The following is a 12682-nucleotide window of genomic DNA, read 5'->3' as shown; positions in this document are numbered from 1 at the left end:
GTTTGGAGAACAGAGTTGACAAGTGAGTACTGCTATAGCTGCTAGAGCTGCTGTCACAACTCCGATGAGACCAAAGCGTCCATGTTCTCTTTGCTCTGGATCCTCTGGTAGATCTGGGGCAGTTCCCATTTCCCCTGGAAAATAAAACACAAGTCAGTATCCTGATCACACAGGATGTGTTTTTAGCAGCAGAGGACGGCCTTTTCTGGTTTTCAATGAGAGTGAAAATGTATGTGCTTTTGGGGTTGAGTCTTGTGGTTTTCTACTTTTGGTGCCTTTTTTGGAAGGGCTCCTTGAGCACCCCAAGTTGAAAAAAAACCTTCAACTTCAGTCAATGAGGCACCTACAACACCGTCGTTTTGTCGCTATTGTCCTCTTGGATCAATGGACTTCTGCAGTGACTCTATTTATAAGAGTGACTCTTATAAATAGGCTTAGGCAGTATTTCAGTAATGAGGTATATCCTGATATTTTGAAATCCTGGAAGTATTATTTTCAGTACCATCATAAATAAGCCAGTATGTGAATTTTATTATGAAACTTGCCACACTAGAGGTCAGAGGTCAGTCAAGTGTAGCACAGCAGCCGCCGCTGATCAGTGAAAGGCCAAGTAGCACCAAAGAAAATGTCCAGTGAATGAGATCAACTTGTAAACAAGAAAAACTTGTCTGCCTGCATTTGGGAACATTTTGGATTTATCCCAAATGACAAAAGTGAGAGAGACAACTTGGATGAAACTGTGTGAACCGAACGAGGAAGTTTGAGTTCTGAGATTAATGTCAGGATTTTAATCATAGAAGTTCAAAGTGTCCTTCACTGATCGAGAAAATAAAATACAGGTCGGTCAATTCAGGTATTCTGGACAGTTGTGCTTTGAACATCTTTATTTTCAACCTGGGCTTTATTTTATTTTTTTTGCTGTGTAAGGCAGGACTTCCCATCTAAACAAACCAAACTCAGGTGAAACTGAACATGCTCATCTTTCATCTTTTCATCTTTCATCAAGTAGGAACTACTTTTCATTCAAATAAAATGTATATTGGTGTACTTTAAATTAAGGTATACCGCCCAGTCCTTCTGGTAACAGTCCCTTCCTGCAGTAGTACTGCAGTGGTGACCATGGCAACAGTCCTATCCTGCAGTAGTTTTCCGTTTAACTAAACAAGCTGCTTAAATTAATCTAGTGAGGAAAGTTCTACTGAGTTCTACTGAGTTCTACTTACCAGTGACATTGAGCGAACAGTCACTGAAGTTCCCTCCATAATCAGTGAACACTTCACACAGGTACGTTCCTGAGTCGTTAGTCCTGAGTCTGGACAGTCGGAGCCTGATGCTTCCTTCTCTGAGTCTGTGTTCATCACATCGCACTCGTCCTGCAAACTGCTCATGGTGAAATTCTGGGTCTTCAACACCGTTTTGTAAATAATATAAAGGCTTTTCTTCAGGATGAGACACCAGTGAACAATAGATGCTGAGTAAGGACAGAGACATGTCGGGTTTGGGTGGGAAGATCCATTCCATCGTCACGTTCCCGTTCTCCTCTGCCTGATAGGAGATCTGCTTCACATTCACAATGAATATTTCTGTGGGAGAGAGAGAGGAAAGTGAGGAACAGAGAGACTGAGAGTGTTTACATGCTCACCAATACTCTGATATTAACCTGATTAAGGAAACACTCTGTATCTATAGGTTTTGTTGGAGAGTTTTAGTGTCCATGATGGTCTAAATGCTGTTTCAGAGGCTTTTCCTCCTGACAAGAAGAAAACTCTGGAGGAAACATCACAATATCAGCTGATTTACTGACAGTAATTGGAGTATTGGTGTGCATGTAAATATACAGATGTAACAAATTAAAAAGACAAAGAGGCTGTGAGGGTGATGAAGTGAGAAAATCTGTTAGTGAGGCTGAAAATATCTTTATATTTCTGGATAATGAATTGAAGGTGGAAGCTGACCGCAGACACAGGATGTGAGGAAGAGCAGCAGCAGGATCCAGATCATCTTCTCCCTGTGAGAGCAGAGGACAGAGGGGGAGGAGTCATGAACATGTGATGAAACCTAAGTCATCTCAGGCAGTAGAGCCTCTCAGATCCCTTCACACCTCCAGCCGTCCTGTGGACCGACAGCAGACACTGAGCCATGTGAGATATGAAGTCTGGGTCTGATTCACCTGCTGGAGCTGAGAGTGAAAGAATTACCGGCTCCCTGTACTTTATCCTGATTATTACACTGATACTTACCAAACATGTTTCATTTGACACCAAATATACATTATAAAAATATCAATAATGATAATGCTAATACACCAATTTTAGTGATCATTTTTCTGTTTTTTCTTGAATGATTCCTGCTGGAATTTACTTAAATCATGCAGGAATTTTAAGATCCTGCAGGTCATGGTCCTTCAGGACTCCAGCAGGAATTACCTGCACAGGGCTTAAAGAGTTCCTGCAGGACCGGTCACAGTCCTCTATGCAGCTGCTTCCTACAGGATCTGGTCGCTCCTACAGGATTCCTGCAGGACAAAACCTCCACAAATAAATTCCTGCAGGATTTATTTGTAGAAACAATGCAGTCAGATTGCCGTGCAGTTTTTACCGCAATCACAAGTTTGGTTCACTGAATAAATTCAAATTGTAAAATTCTTCCAAGTTTCTAACCTCAGTTGTTTCTCTGCAGCAGGCCTCACGGCCTTTTACCACAACATGGAGCCTGTTAATGTGACTAGAAACTCAAAACAACGGAGTTGAAATGCAGACTGCAGACTGGAAGGTCTAGAGGGTACGAAACAAACCCCTTAATTTATCCCTGAAATGTCCTTAATTTCTCATTACATAAACATTAATTATCCATTAAAAATAACATAGCTTTAAAAAAGTAAAGTTAGTATCATGGGTTTATAAGGGATTTATTCATGGGTTGATTCACAGAGGCACTAAATTAAGAGATTTTTTTAATGCCTTTTATGCAGTTTTACAGGGTTATTAAGAGGGAATTAATGGAAAAGTTCCTGTCTCCCAGAATTTTTCATTAAATTAAGGAGTCAAGATTAAGGGGAGTTTAATTACATGAACAAATGTGAAACAGAAATAACAGACAGAATGCCTCCATTTTCTTCACAGAACCTTCCCCCCAAAATATTAGGCGGAGAGCACGATTTATTTATTTATTTATTTAGGGGCGACATTAAAAATGCGTTGCTGAATGTCACGAGCTCAGCTGCATTAAATAACTTACAGCTCAACATCAAAATCAGATGAATATTTATTGAAATTGGAGTTCAAATTGGCACAGCAGTAATTCCTCTGTGATGCTCCATGATGTGCTGGTGGAAGAAGAATGTGGGAACAGCAGGTGAACCAGACTGAGATTTTATAGAAGTTAGGTTCTGTTTGGTGAATCACTTACTGCCGAATTGTCCAGCGGCTCCTAGTGATACGTAAAAGGTCTCAAGTGATGATCTGCGATGTGTGCATCGTTTGATGATAAATAAGGAAACATGAAACTTTTTGAATGGAGTTTGGCGACACGGTCTCTTCACTCATCAGGTCTGTCAGCCAGCCAAATTTTAACTAACCACGTGCAATATGAATATCTTATGATTATACAACAGGTAGTTCCGACCTAGCGATCTGATTGGTCAACTAGACATTTAGAACGTGCTCAAATCAGCATGACAGCACACCTAGCCGTGCTCATCACTAAATATTACTCCGCCATATATTATCATACAATATATTTAAATATAACGCTACGTTAACTCTGTTCAGCCTTGATGTTACCAGACGCTCTGCATCCTCCATCAGCTGTGCCGGTGAGTCGGTGACACGGCGCTACTAGCTTAAAAATACATGTGAAGTTCGCGGACATACCAGCTAAATCTGTCCATGGAAAAATTATATTTTTCGGCAGATATGTTAGTTACAACAAGATTGAGCTAGCAAGGCAGTTTTGTGTTTATATGTGTGGTATTTATTCAGTTTGGGAAATCCCGCGATCTCTAGAAAGCATTAGCTCAAGTTGGCTGGCTGACTCAACAGGGACTAGAAAATCGTCTCTGTTGCTAGGTCGTTACTAAGGCTCCGCCTACTTACTGGAGTAGTAAACTAGGTTCCATTACATAGGAGTCTACTGACGTGACTGATTGTTTTCCAGTTATTAGTCAGAGCCCATGTATTTCCAGGGAAACGGAGATAACACTAGCAAAAGGTTTTTTATTTTGAGAGCGAATTGCCCCACAATATGAATACATTTTGTTTATATCTTTTATTTTGTTGGTAACTGTTGTATAATCGCAATATTACACTCGAGGGTGTGCGTTACCGTCATTATTGGCACTCTCGTGTAATATTGCTTAATTGTAAAATATTACGGCTGGAATAATGAGTGTATTTCCACTCGCTGCTTACTCCGGACCGTGGGCTGTCTGTTAGGACAGATGAGCACCTGACAAAGACGATCCGTTCCACCATTTTACATTAGCTTGGATTGGTTGGCTGATAACAAAACAATAGGCTGTTCACAATTTCAAGGTATTTCAACATCACACTGGATCATGAATTCAGCAGGATCCATATATACAGCCCTGCCAACCTGAGTCATGATCAAACATTCTAATTAAACAAACAATAACAATTATCAGGAATAAATGGCCATTATATGCAAAGAAACAAACCATACATTTACTAAACAGAAGTAATCATCCTTGAATGAATAAATAAATCAAACTTACTGCATTTTCACACAATCCAAACTAATAAGGAGGAACAAGTCTGTTTATCTACCAGAAGGCAAAAGTCCATATAAAGTTTTAACCTACATGAATGAGATGGCCAAGGAATGGATCAAGAAAGATTACCTTTAGGTGAATAATGTAGCCTATTTCCAATAGATCCAACACATCCAGAAAACAGGATTTCTCCTGGAGTCCATACAGGTGGAGAAAGAAGCAGAGATACAGATCTGCTGCTGTATGCAAATCAGCGTCTCTGTAGGCCTACGCAAAAAAAACCTGGTTACCAGGTTACCACATGGGTTACCAGGGTTTCATTCAGCCCATTTCCCGTTTTTAGTTATAGGAGCAATAGAGTGACGCCCCCTGACTTCCCGACCGTTAACAGACTTGCAGTTACATGTAAACACAAACTGGAGGCTGCCAGAGTCTGAAGCTGGCAGCATTTTAACTCAGCTGAAACAGGAAGTTTAATATCACACAGATAAAACAGTAGGGGTTTTGTCACAGAGAGGGACCGTGTGGCCGCCATCTTGGCTCCACTTAGCAACTTTATGTATTTGGAACCAACGGTTGAAGTGACTTCTGCTGCCTTTATATTGCGATTTTGTTTATGAAAAAAGCACGACTGTTTTTAATTTAACCATTGTGTGCAAGACAGCTGTGACTGTCAAAATGGAACCAAACATGAGGCGTTTTTAGATAACATTAGCTAAACTATGTGACATAATTATGATTTCAATCGGACAGATTATCTTCTGGAAGTAGCCTATTTTATGATGGATTTATTTTGCAGAAACTATGAATCTCATTAATTCTGGGATTTCTTTGGTATTCTGAGTGGTTGTATTACATCAAACTCAGCTGCCTGTTCTCCCGGATCAGGACCAGAAACAGATCAGGTTTAGAGTCTCAGTCTGTAGAGACTCTTTGTTGAACAGACTGTCTGTCTCCTGATAGTTGAGGATCAACACTGGACGATCCAAATAAAGTCTGACCCAGAGTCTGTTTGACTTTACACAGCCAGGTGGATTTAACAAGGATTCAGCCAAACCTGAATCCTGAGTCCAGATCCAGTCTCTTAGTAGCCTATTTATAATTAAAGGAGATCAAAGAACAGGAAAAAAATAGGCCTATTAGTAATTAATATTGTTAGTATTTTCTAAACATTTCACATCAGCACCGATGTTCCTCTGATAGTTTGGTGACTTATGGCTACTAGTTTATCACTTTGACTAAATACTGATGAGGTACTAATAATAAACTTTATTTATACAGCGTGTGTGTGTGTGTGTGGGGGTGTGATTATAGCACCACCTGCTGGAAGATTGTGTGTAGTTGTATCCAAGCTATTCTCCACTGTGTGTTTACTAGAATCTGGAACAAAAACCTGACTTCTATTTACAGGAAAGTTTTTTTTAGCAACTTTAATCATTGTGTGTATGTCAGCTCTTCTCTACTGTGGTTAAAGCAGAGTCACTTTAGAATATAATCTCATTTCTATTTAAGTTTCAAAACACAAAAGTCATGAAAACAGAAAGGATTGTGATAACTTTATTAATAAAATACAGGTTTCATGTGTCCAGGTCATATTCCTCAGAGGTTTCCTGGTGGAAAACTGAAGTGTTGCTCAGTTCACTACAAACCCTGAACTCATATTTTTTGCACTGTATATTCTTATTTATTGACAGAACTCTTTGCTTTGTAATTTGCTCACTTCTTATTTAAATGTGAAGAAGACAGAAAGCTGCTGAGAGAAGAACAGATGGAAAACAAACTGATCTGCTCTTCTGACCAGAAGAGGAGAGCAGATGAGACATTTCTGTCCTGCAGCAGATCAAACTGAATGAAACAAGAAACAGTCAACTTGGTTCTTGACAGTCACTGAGAAATCACCACTTGAATAATGCGGTGTGTGTGGAGTCTCTTTCTCACTCATTCACACTGTCAACACATGCCAACACTACATATAGTCTACATCATATAAACACAGTAGCCCCTAATGCATTTATGTATTTAATAATTTCATCTGATTTTTTTTCTTTTTCTGTTTTTTTCTTCACTTGTAATGATTTCCCTTTATTGTTATTAACAGATATTATTGTTATTATCATTCTCTCAGACAGAGAGACAAAGAGAGAGAGAGAGAGAGAGAGAGAGATCTTTGGCCAAACAACATGTAATCTGTTAATCTATGAATGACAGTTGTTTAATGTCTTCCTTTTCTCTCATTAAATGCCGGTCGTCCCGCTCAACCGGTTGCTGTCGGTTTAAGTTTTTTTTTTTTTTTTTTTTTTTCTCCCGCTAAAACTACACGCTCCGCCAGAGAAGCTCCGCCAAACAATACAAAAATTCACCTGTGGGTAAACACGAGTCTGCACCGTCTATTCATTCAGTTTTCAGTCAGTTTTCCGCTCCGCTCTCAGCCTGTCTGTCTGTCTGTATGATCTCTGCTCCTTCTCTTTCTGTACGGACTGCAGGAGAAATCTTGTCTCTCTGGATGTTTGTCACTGGAAATACAGACAGTGTCCACCTGAAGGTAAGAGACTCTTTCCTGGTCTCACTTCCCAGCTGATCCACTACTGTGGTCTTCTCATTCACCAGTTCGCTATGGGTTTTGGTGAAAAAATGAAGGAATCAGGTTTTTATAGTTGAGTGCTGGATCTGTCAGCTTCACTTCTCTGCTGTTGTCTTCTGATGAGTTGCAGCTTGAACTTTCACTGATCAAACGTTTAAAAGATGTAACACAGTGCAGATGCAGATGATAACAGGTCAAATATCTGTCAGTCTGATCCGTTAGAGAAAGAGCCGTCTGTATATTTCAAGACTGCAGAAGTCAACGATTCACATGGAATTATTATTATCTGCATGTTATAGGGTGTGTATATAGCTGTACAAGTGGACCTGTACAAAAACGCGCTCAAAGGGCATGAAGTGACTAGCTGGGGATTTCAGCCCCAGCTAGTCACAGAACCATCCCACTGAGCAATTTTACGTTGATTAGACGTTTAAAACACGTCTAAATGGCCATAGCCGTCTAGGCTAAATTAAGTTTAAATGGGGTTGAAAAGTGAAAGTTTATTAGATGTCTATACATAGACAATATTATCGTGGACTATATGAGAGCTACGCATAGACGCAATGTTGAAATTACTTCTTGTGCTCAGATAATTATCTTATAGACTAGTCTACAGGACTTCTCTGGTGAATATTTTTGGTATTTACAGATGTTTATTCATTGTAATAATGTATTTACTGCTTGGTCTAAAATAGGTCTATACATAGCCGTAATGATCCTGGGCTATATGAGAGCTAAAGCATAGACGTGACGTTGAAATCACGTCTTTTGTTCAGTGGGATAATAGGGGGGTCAGCAAACAGCAAATCCAATTGTAATCCAATGAGTTACATTTAATCAAAAGCTATATATTGCATTACCTCATACTCGAACCTGATAGTAAGACACTTTGGTTTGGTTGTTCTGTGTGGAAACTTAACTTTAAGCATAACTTATTTTAAGAAGTAAATTATTTCACCTGTGATTTCCTTCTGTTAGGAAGCTGATATTTTCAATGCCACATCAAAGATCATCATGAAAAGCCTCATCGTCTCTGAATGGCTCGAGGAGTCTACTAGCTAAAGTTCAAAATGTAATTTTACATTTTTTCTCAAGCTTAAGGGAAACAATGTCTGAAGTAGAAAATAAGACGTTTCATGTGAAGGGAATTCGTTTTTGCATTTAATGTTCAGCAGCCCACATAAATAGAGCTGAATGGGAGGATTAACTAACGGATGCCAGACTGGAGAGAAATGGTAACATTTTGTTTACAGTGATCCAATATTATGTTGACTGTAGCAAAGCTCAACATTTGGACACATGAGGTTTTTAGCTTGTAGGCATCTAACCATGAAGCTACCAGCCAGTCAAGTGTCAGTCCAGCAACACTCCAGTGTCCATCTGGCCGCTGTAGTCAGCTCGCCAACACACAGCTGCCTGATCTTTGCTATCTCTCCATATACGGATAATCAATAACTTGTTTAACCTAACCTATAACATATCCTACCTTTCTTCCTCTTTTGAAAACGTGACGAAGATCCATATAACCTGTCTTGTCTTTTCCTGACATTGTGTTTCCTGGCTGTACCTTGCTTCCTCTGACCTAGACTAGGACCGACCAATTAAAATCATCAATTGGTGCTGGTCAAACTAGTCTAGGTAGACCTAATGCAAGCCGGGCCATTGATGTCTCACCTCCTCTTGGCTTTCACACCCTAGTACAATACGTGTTCTGTACTGCCCTCTGCATTGTAGTGATATACTATATAAGTGGCACTTTATACAATTTTAAGGGTTCCTGCCTGGGAAGTGCATGTAAACAAACATTTTGATATTCAATTCAATTCAACTTTATTGTCATTGTAAAGTGCACAGGTACACATACGACGAAAGGTACTCCCAGGAGCAGGTGGAGGTGTTATTACATATACCCAGAGTTACTTGCAGATGGTGTCAAAAATGTGGCAGAAGGTAAAAAGTAGCATTGGGCTGCATGCAGTGGTTGCTGTTAATGTTGTTTTTTTCAAAAGGGAACATTGTTACATCAGGATAAAGTACAGGGAGCCGGTAATTCTTCCACTCTCAGCTCCAGCAGGTGAATCAGACCCAGACTTCATATCTCACATGGCTCAGTGTCTGCTGTCGGTCCACAGGACGGCTGGAGGTGTGAAGGGATCTGAGAGGCTCTACTGCCTGAGATGACGTAGGTTTCATCACATGTTCATGACTCCTCCCCCTCTGTCCTCTGCTCTCACAGGGAGAAGATGATCTGGATCCTGCTGCTGCTCTTCCTCACATCCTGTGTCTGCGGTCAGCTTCCACCTTCAATTCATTATCCAGAAATATAAAGATATTTTCAGCCTCACTTACAGATTTTCTCACTTCATCACCCTCACAGCCTCTTTGTATTTCTTTTTGTCAATAGCAATACAGTCAGAATTCTTTTAAGCAAGTAGAAACTCCTTATTAGGATTACGAAGACATAATTACTTTGATTTTATTGTATTTTATTTGTATCATGTATTACCATTTTATCCATATTTTAGTACTGTTTTAGACTTTGTCCACCAACCTACACCTCAATTCTTGGTTGCTGTAATGACACAATTTTCCCTTCAGGGTCAAATAAGCATTCAGGGTCAATGCTTATCGTGTCTCTCTACATCAGGACATAGACAACGTGTGAAATAAGCTGCTGTAGGGTTGGAATGAAAACCTGCAGACTGTTGGTTCTTACAGACACATAAGTGCCTGTCCCAGCTCCAGACAGATATGTAGATAGATGGAGACAACATGATGACACCACAACCTATATAGACAGAGTGTTTCCTTAATCAGGTTAATATCAGAGTATTGGTGAGCATGTAAACACTCTCAGTCTCTCTGTTCCTCACTTTCCTCTCTCTCTCCCACAGGAACATTCATTGTGAATGTGAAGCAGATCTCCTATCAGGCAGAGGAGAACGGGAACGTGACGATGGAATGGATCTTCCCACCCAAACCCAACATGTCTCTCTCCTCACTCAGCATCCATTGTTCACTGGTGTCTCCTACTGAAGAAAATACTTTATATTATTTAGAAAACGGTGTTGAAGACCCAGAATCTCAACATGAGCAGTTTGCAGGACGAGTGCGATGTGACGAACACAGACTCAGAGAGGGAACCATCAGGTTTCACCTGTCCAGACTCAGGACTAACGACTCAGGAATGTACTTGTGTGAAGTGTCCACTGGTTATGGAGGGAACTTCAGTGACTGTTCGCTCACCGTCACTGGTAAGTTGACTCAGTAGAACTCAGTAGAACTCAGAACTATTTGTAAGTGAAGAGAGGCTCGCTCCCCTGTCTGATCTGCTGTGGTTCTTCTGTTCTCTTGTCAGATTGTTACAGTAAAATGTTTCCTCTCCACATTAATGACTCAGTATTTGTCTGATCTCTGAACAGCAGCCAGGCTTCAGTCCACAGCTGAGAAAACCAAGCCGCCGAGCCGGGGAGTGACCGCTCTCTTCGCTGGATTGGTGTTTTTGTTGCCACATTTTTCCTCATAATGCGATCCACTCTGCATGAAGAGACTGCTGCTAGAATGAAATCTCCACCGTTTAGAAAAACGTGCCATCTACTCTCTCAGCCTTGATTTCACTGATTTGTTTACTGCTGCAAAGTTCCAATATTTGGATTTTCATACGTTTTGAGATGCAGCCTTGTTTTGTCTGTGTGCCACATAACAATAGATAAATTATGTGAGATAAGAATGTTTTCCATCATAAAGGTTATCCTCTGGAAGTATTTTATGATATTTTTCAGAAACTTTTTTGCACTGTATATTCTTATTTATTGACAGAACTCTTTACTTTGTAATTTGCTCACTTCTTATTTAAATGTGAAGAAGACAGAAAGCTGCTGAGAGAAGAACAGATGGAAAACAAACTGATCTGCTCTTCTGACCAGAAGAGGAGAGCAGATGAGACATTTCTGTCCTGCAGCAGATCAAACTGCAGTCTGACTGATCTGAGAGCAGCAGCTCTGAAACACACTGGTGGAACAGGTGGAACTGCTTCACATACTGAAAAATACATTACATTTAATTATAGAAAATAATAGAAATACACATACATAGACTAAATATACTTTAGCTTAATAGGCTTATTGTCTGTCCATAAAATAAACCACAAGACAGAAAAAGGTAATAAATGATAAAGTATTGATTGATCCTGGAGGAGTCAGATTGATTTGATCATAACTCATGTAGTCAAGCTGTTCTGTACGGAAGCGTATTGATGCCACATTGAAAAAAAAAAAATCGGCTCAGTATCTCGTTATAACGAGAAACTTTTCTCGTTATAACGAGATCTTTTTCTCGTTATAACGAGATATTTTCACGTTATAATGACATCTTTTCTCGTTATTATGACATACCAACTTATCTCATTATAACGAGAAACTGTTCTCGTTATAATGACATACCAACTTATCTCGTTATAACGAGAAACTTTTCTCGTCATAACGAGATACCAAGAAACTTTCAAATGCTGTTATAATGAGAAAAAAAATATATAGCCAAATGAGAAAACAGCCTATGGACATCAGGGAAATTGAGAATGGCTCGTTTACACGATTTAATCAAGTTGACTAGACTCATGGAATGAGACAACTCAGCAACAATCAGACAGGGGGTCTGGTCTTCATGTTACATGGATCCATACCATAAACACATATGAGCACGCACGCACACGCACACGTACGCGCGCGCGCACACACACACACACACACACACACGCACACAATAAACTCTTACACACACAGTCACATAAGAAATCAGTATGGTGTTACGTCAACAACATATAATGGGATGCTGGATGGTACAAGCTCCACACTGCATCAACAATAAACTGCACAAACATTTCACAATGCTCAGCACTACAGCCAACTGGCTAATACAGTCAACTCAACTTATCCTGACTCAGACACAATCAATATCTCGTTATAACGAGAAAAGTTTCTCGTTATAACGAGATATGTTGATATGTCATTATAACGAGAAACGTTTCTCGTTATAATGAGATAAGTTGGTATGTTGTAATAACGAGAAAAGATGTCATTATAACGTGAAAATATCTTGTTATAACGAGAAAAAGATCTCGTTATAACGAGAAAAGTTTCTCGTTATAACGAGATACTGAGCCGATTTTTTTTTCCACTGTGGCATCAATACGCTGCCGTAGTTCTGGTTGAATCACAGCAGTTAAAATCATTCCGCAGCGACAGATCACCGGTGTTTTATTTCTCATTCATCACACCGCCCTCTGCTGGAGAAAACACAAAATGGATTTTCAGGCTCACTGGACCACATGCAGCACACAATATTACATTTTAATGTCTAATTATTTACAGGTT

This window comes from Centroberyx affinis, unplaced genomic scaffold (assembly GCF_046629955.1).
Source record: "Centroberyx affinis isolate AG114_WGS23_722 - 3 ecotype Tasmania unplaced genomic scaffold, CSIRO-AGI_Caff_v1 ptg000655l_1, whole genome shotgun sequence".
Taxonomy (NCBI): Eukaryota; Metazoa; Chordata; class Actinopteri; order Beryciformes; family Berycidae; genus Centroberyx; species Centroberyx affinis.
Note: the sequence above shows the minus strand (reverse complement) of the source record.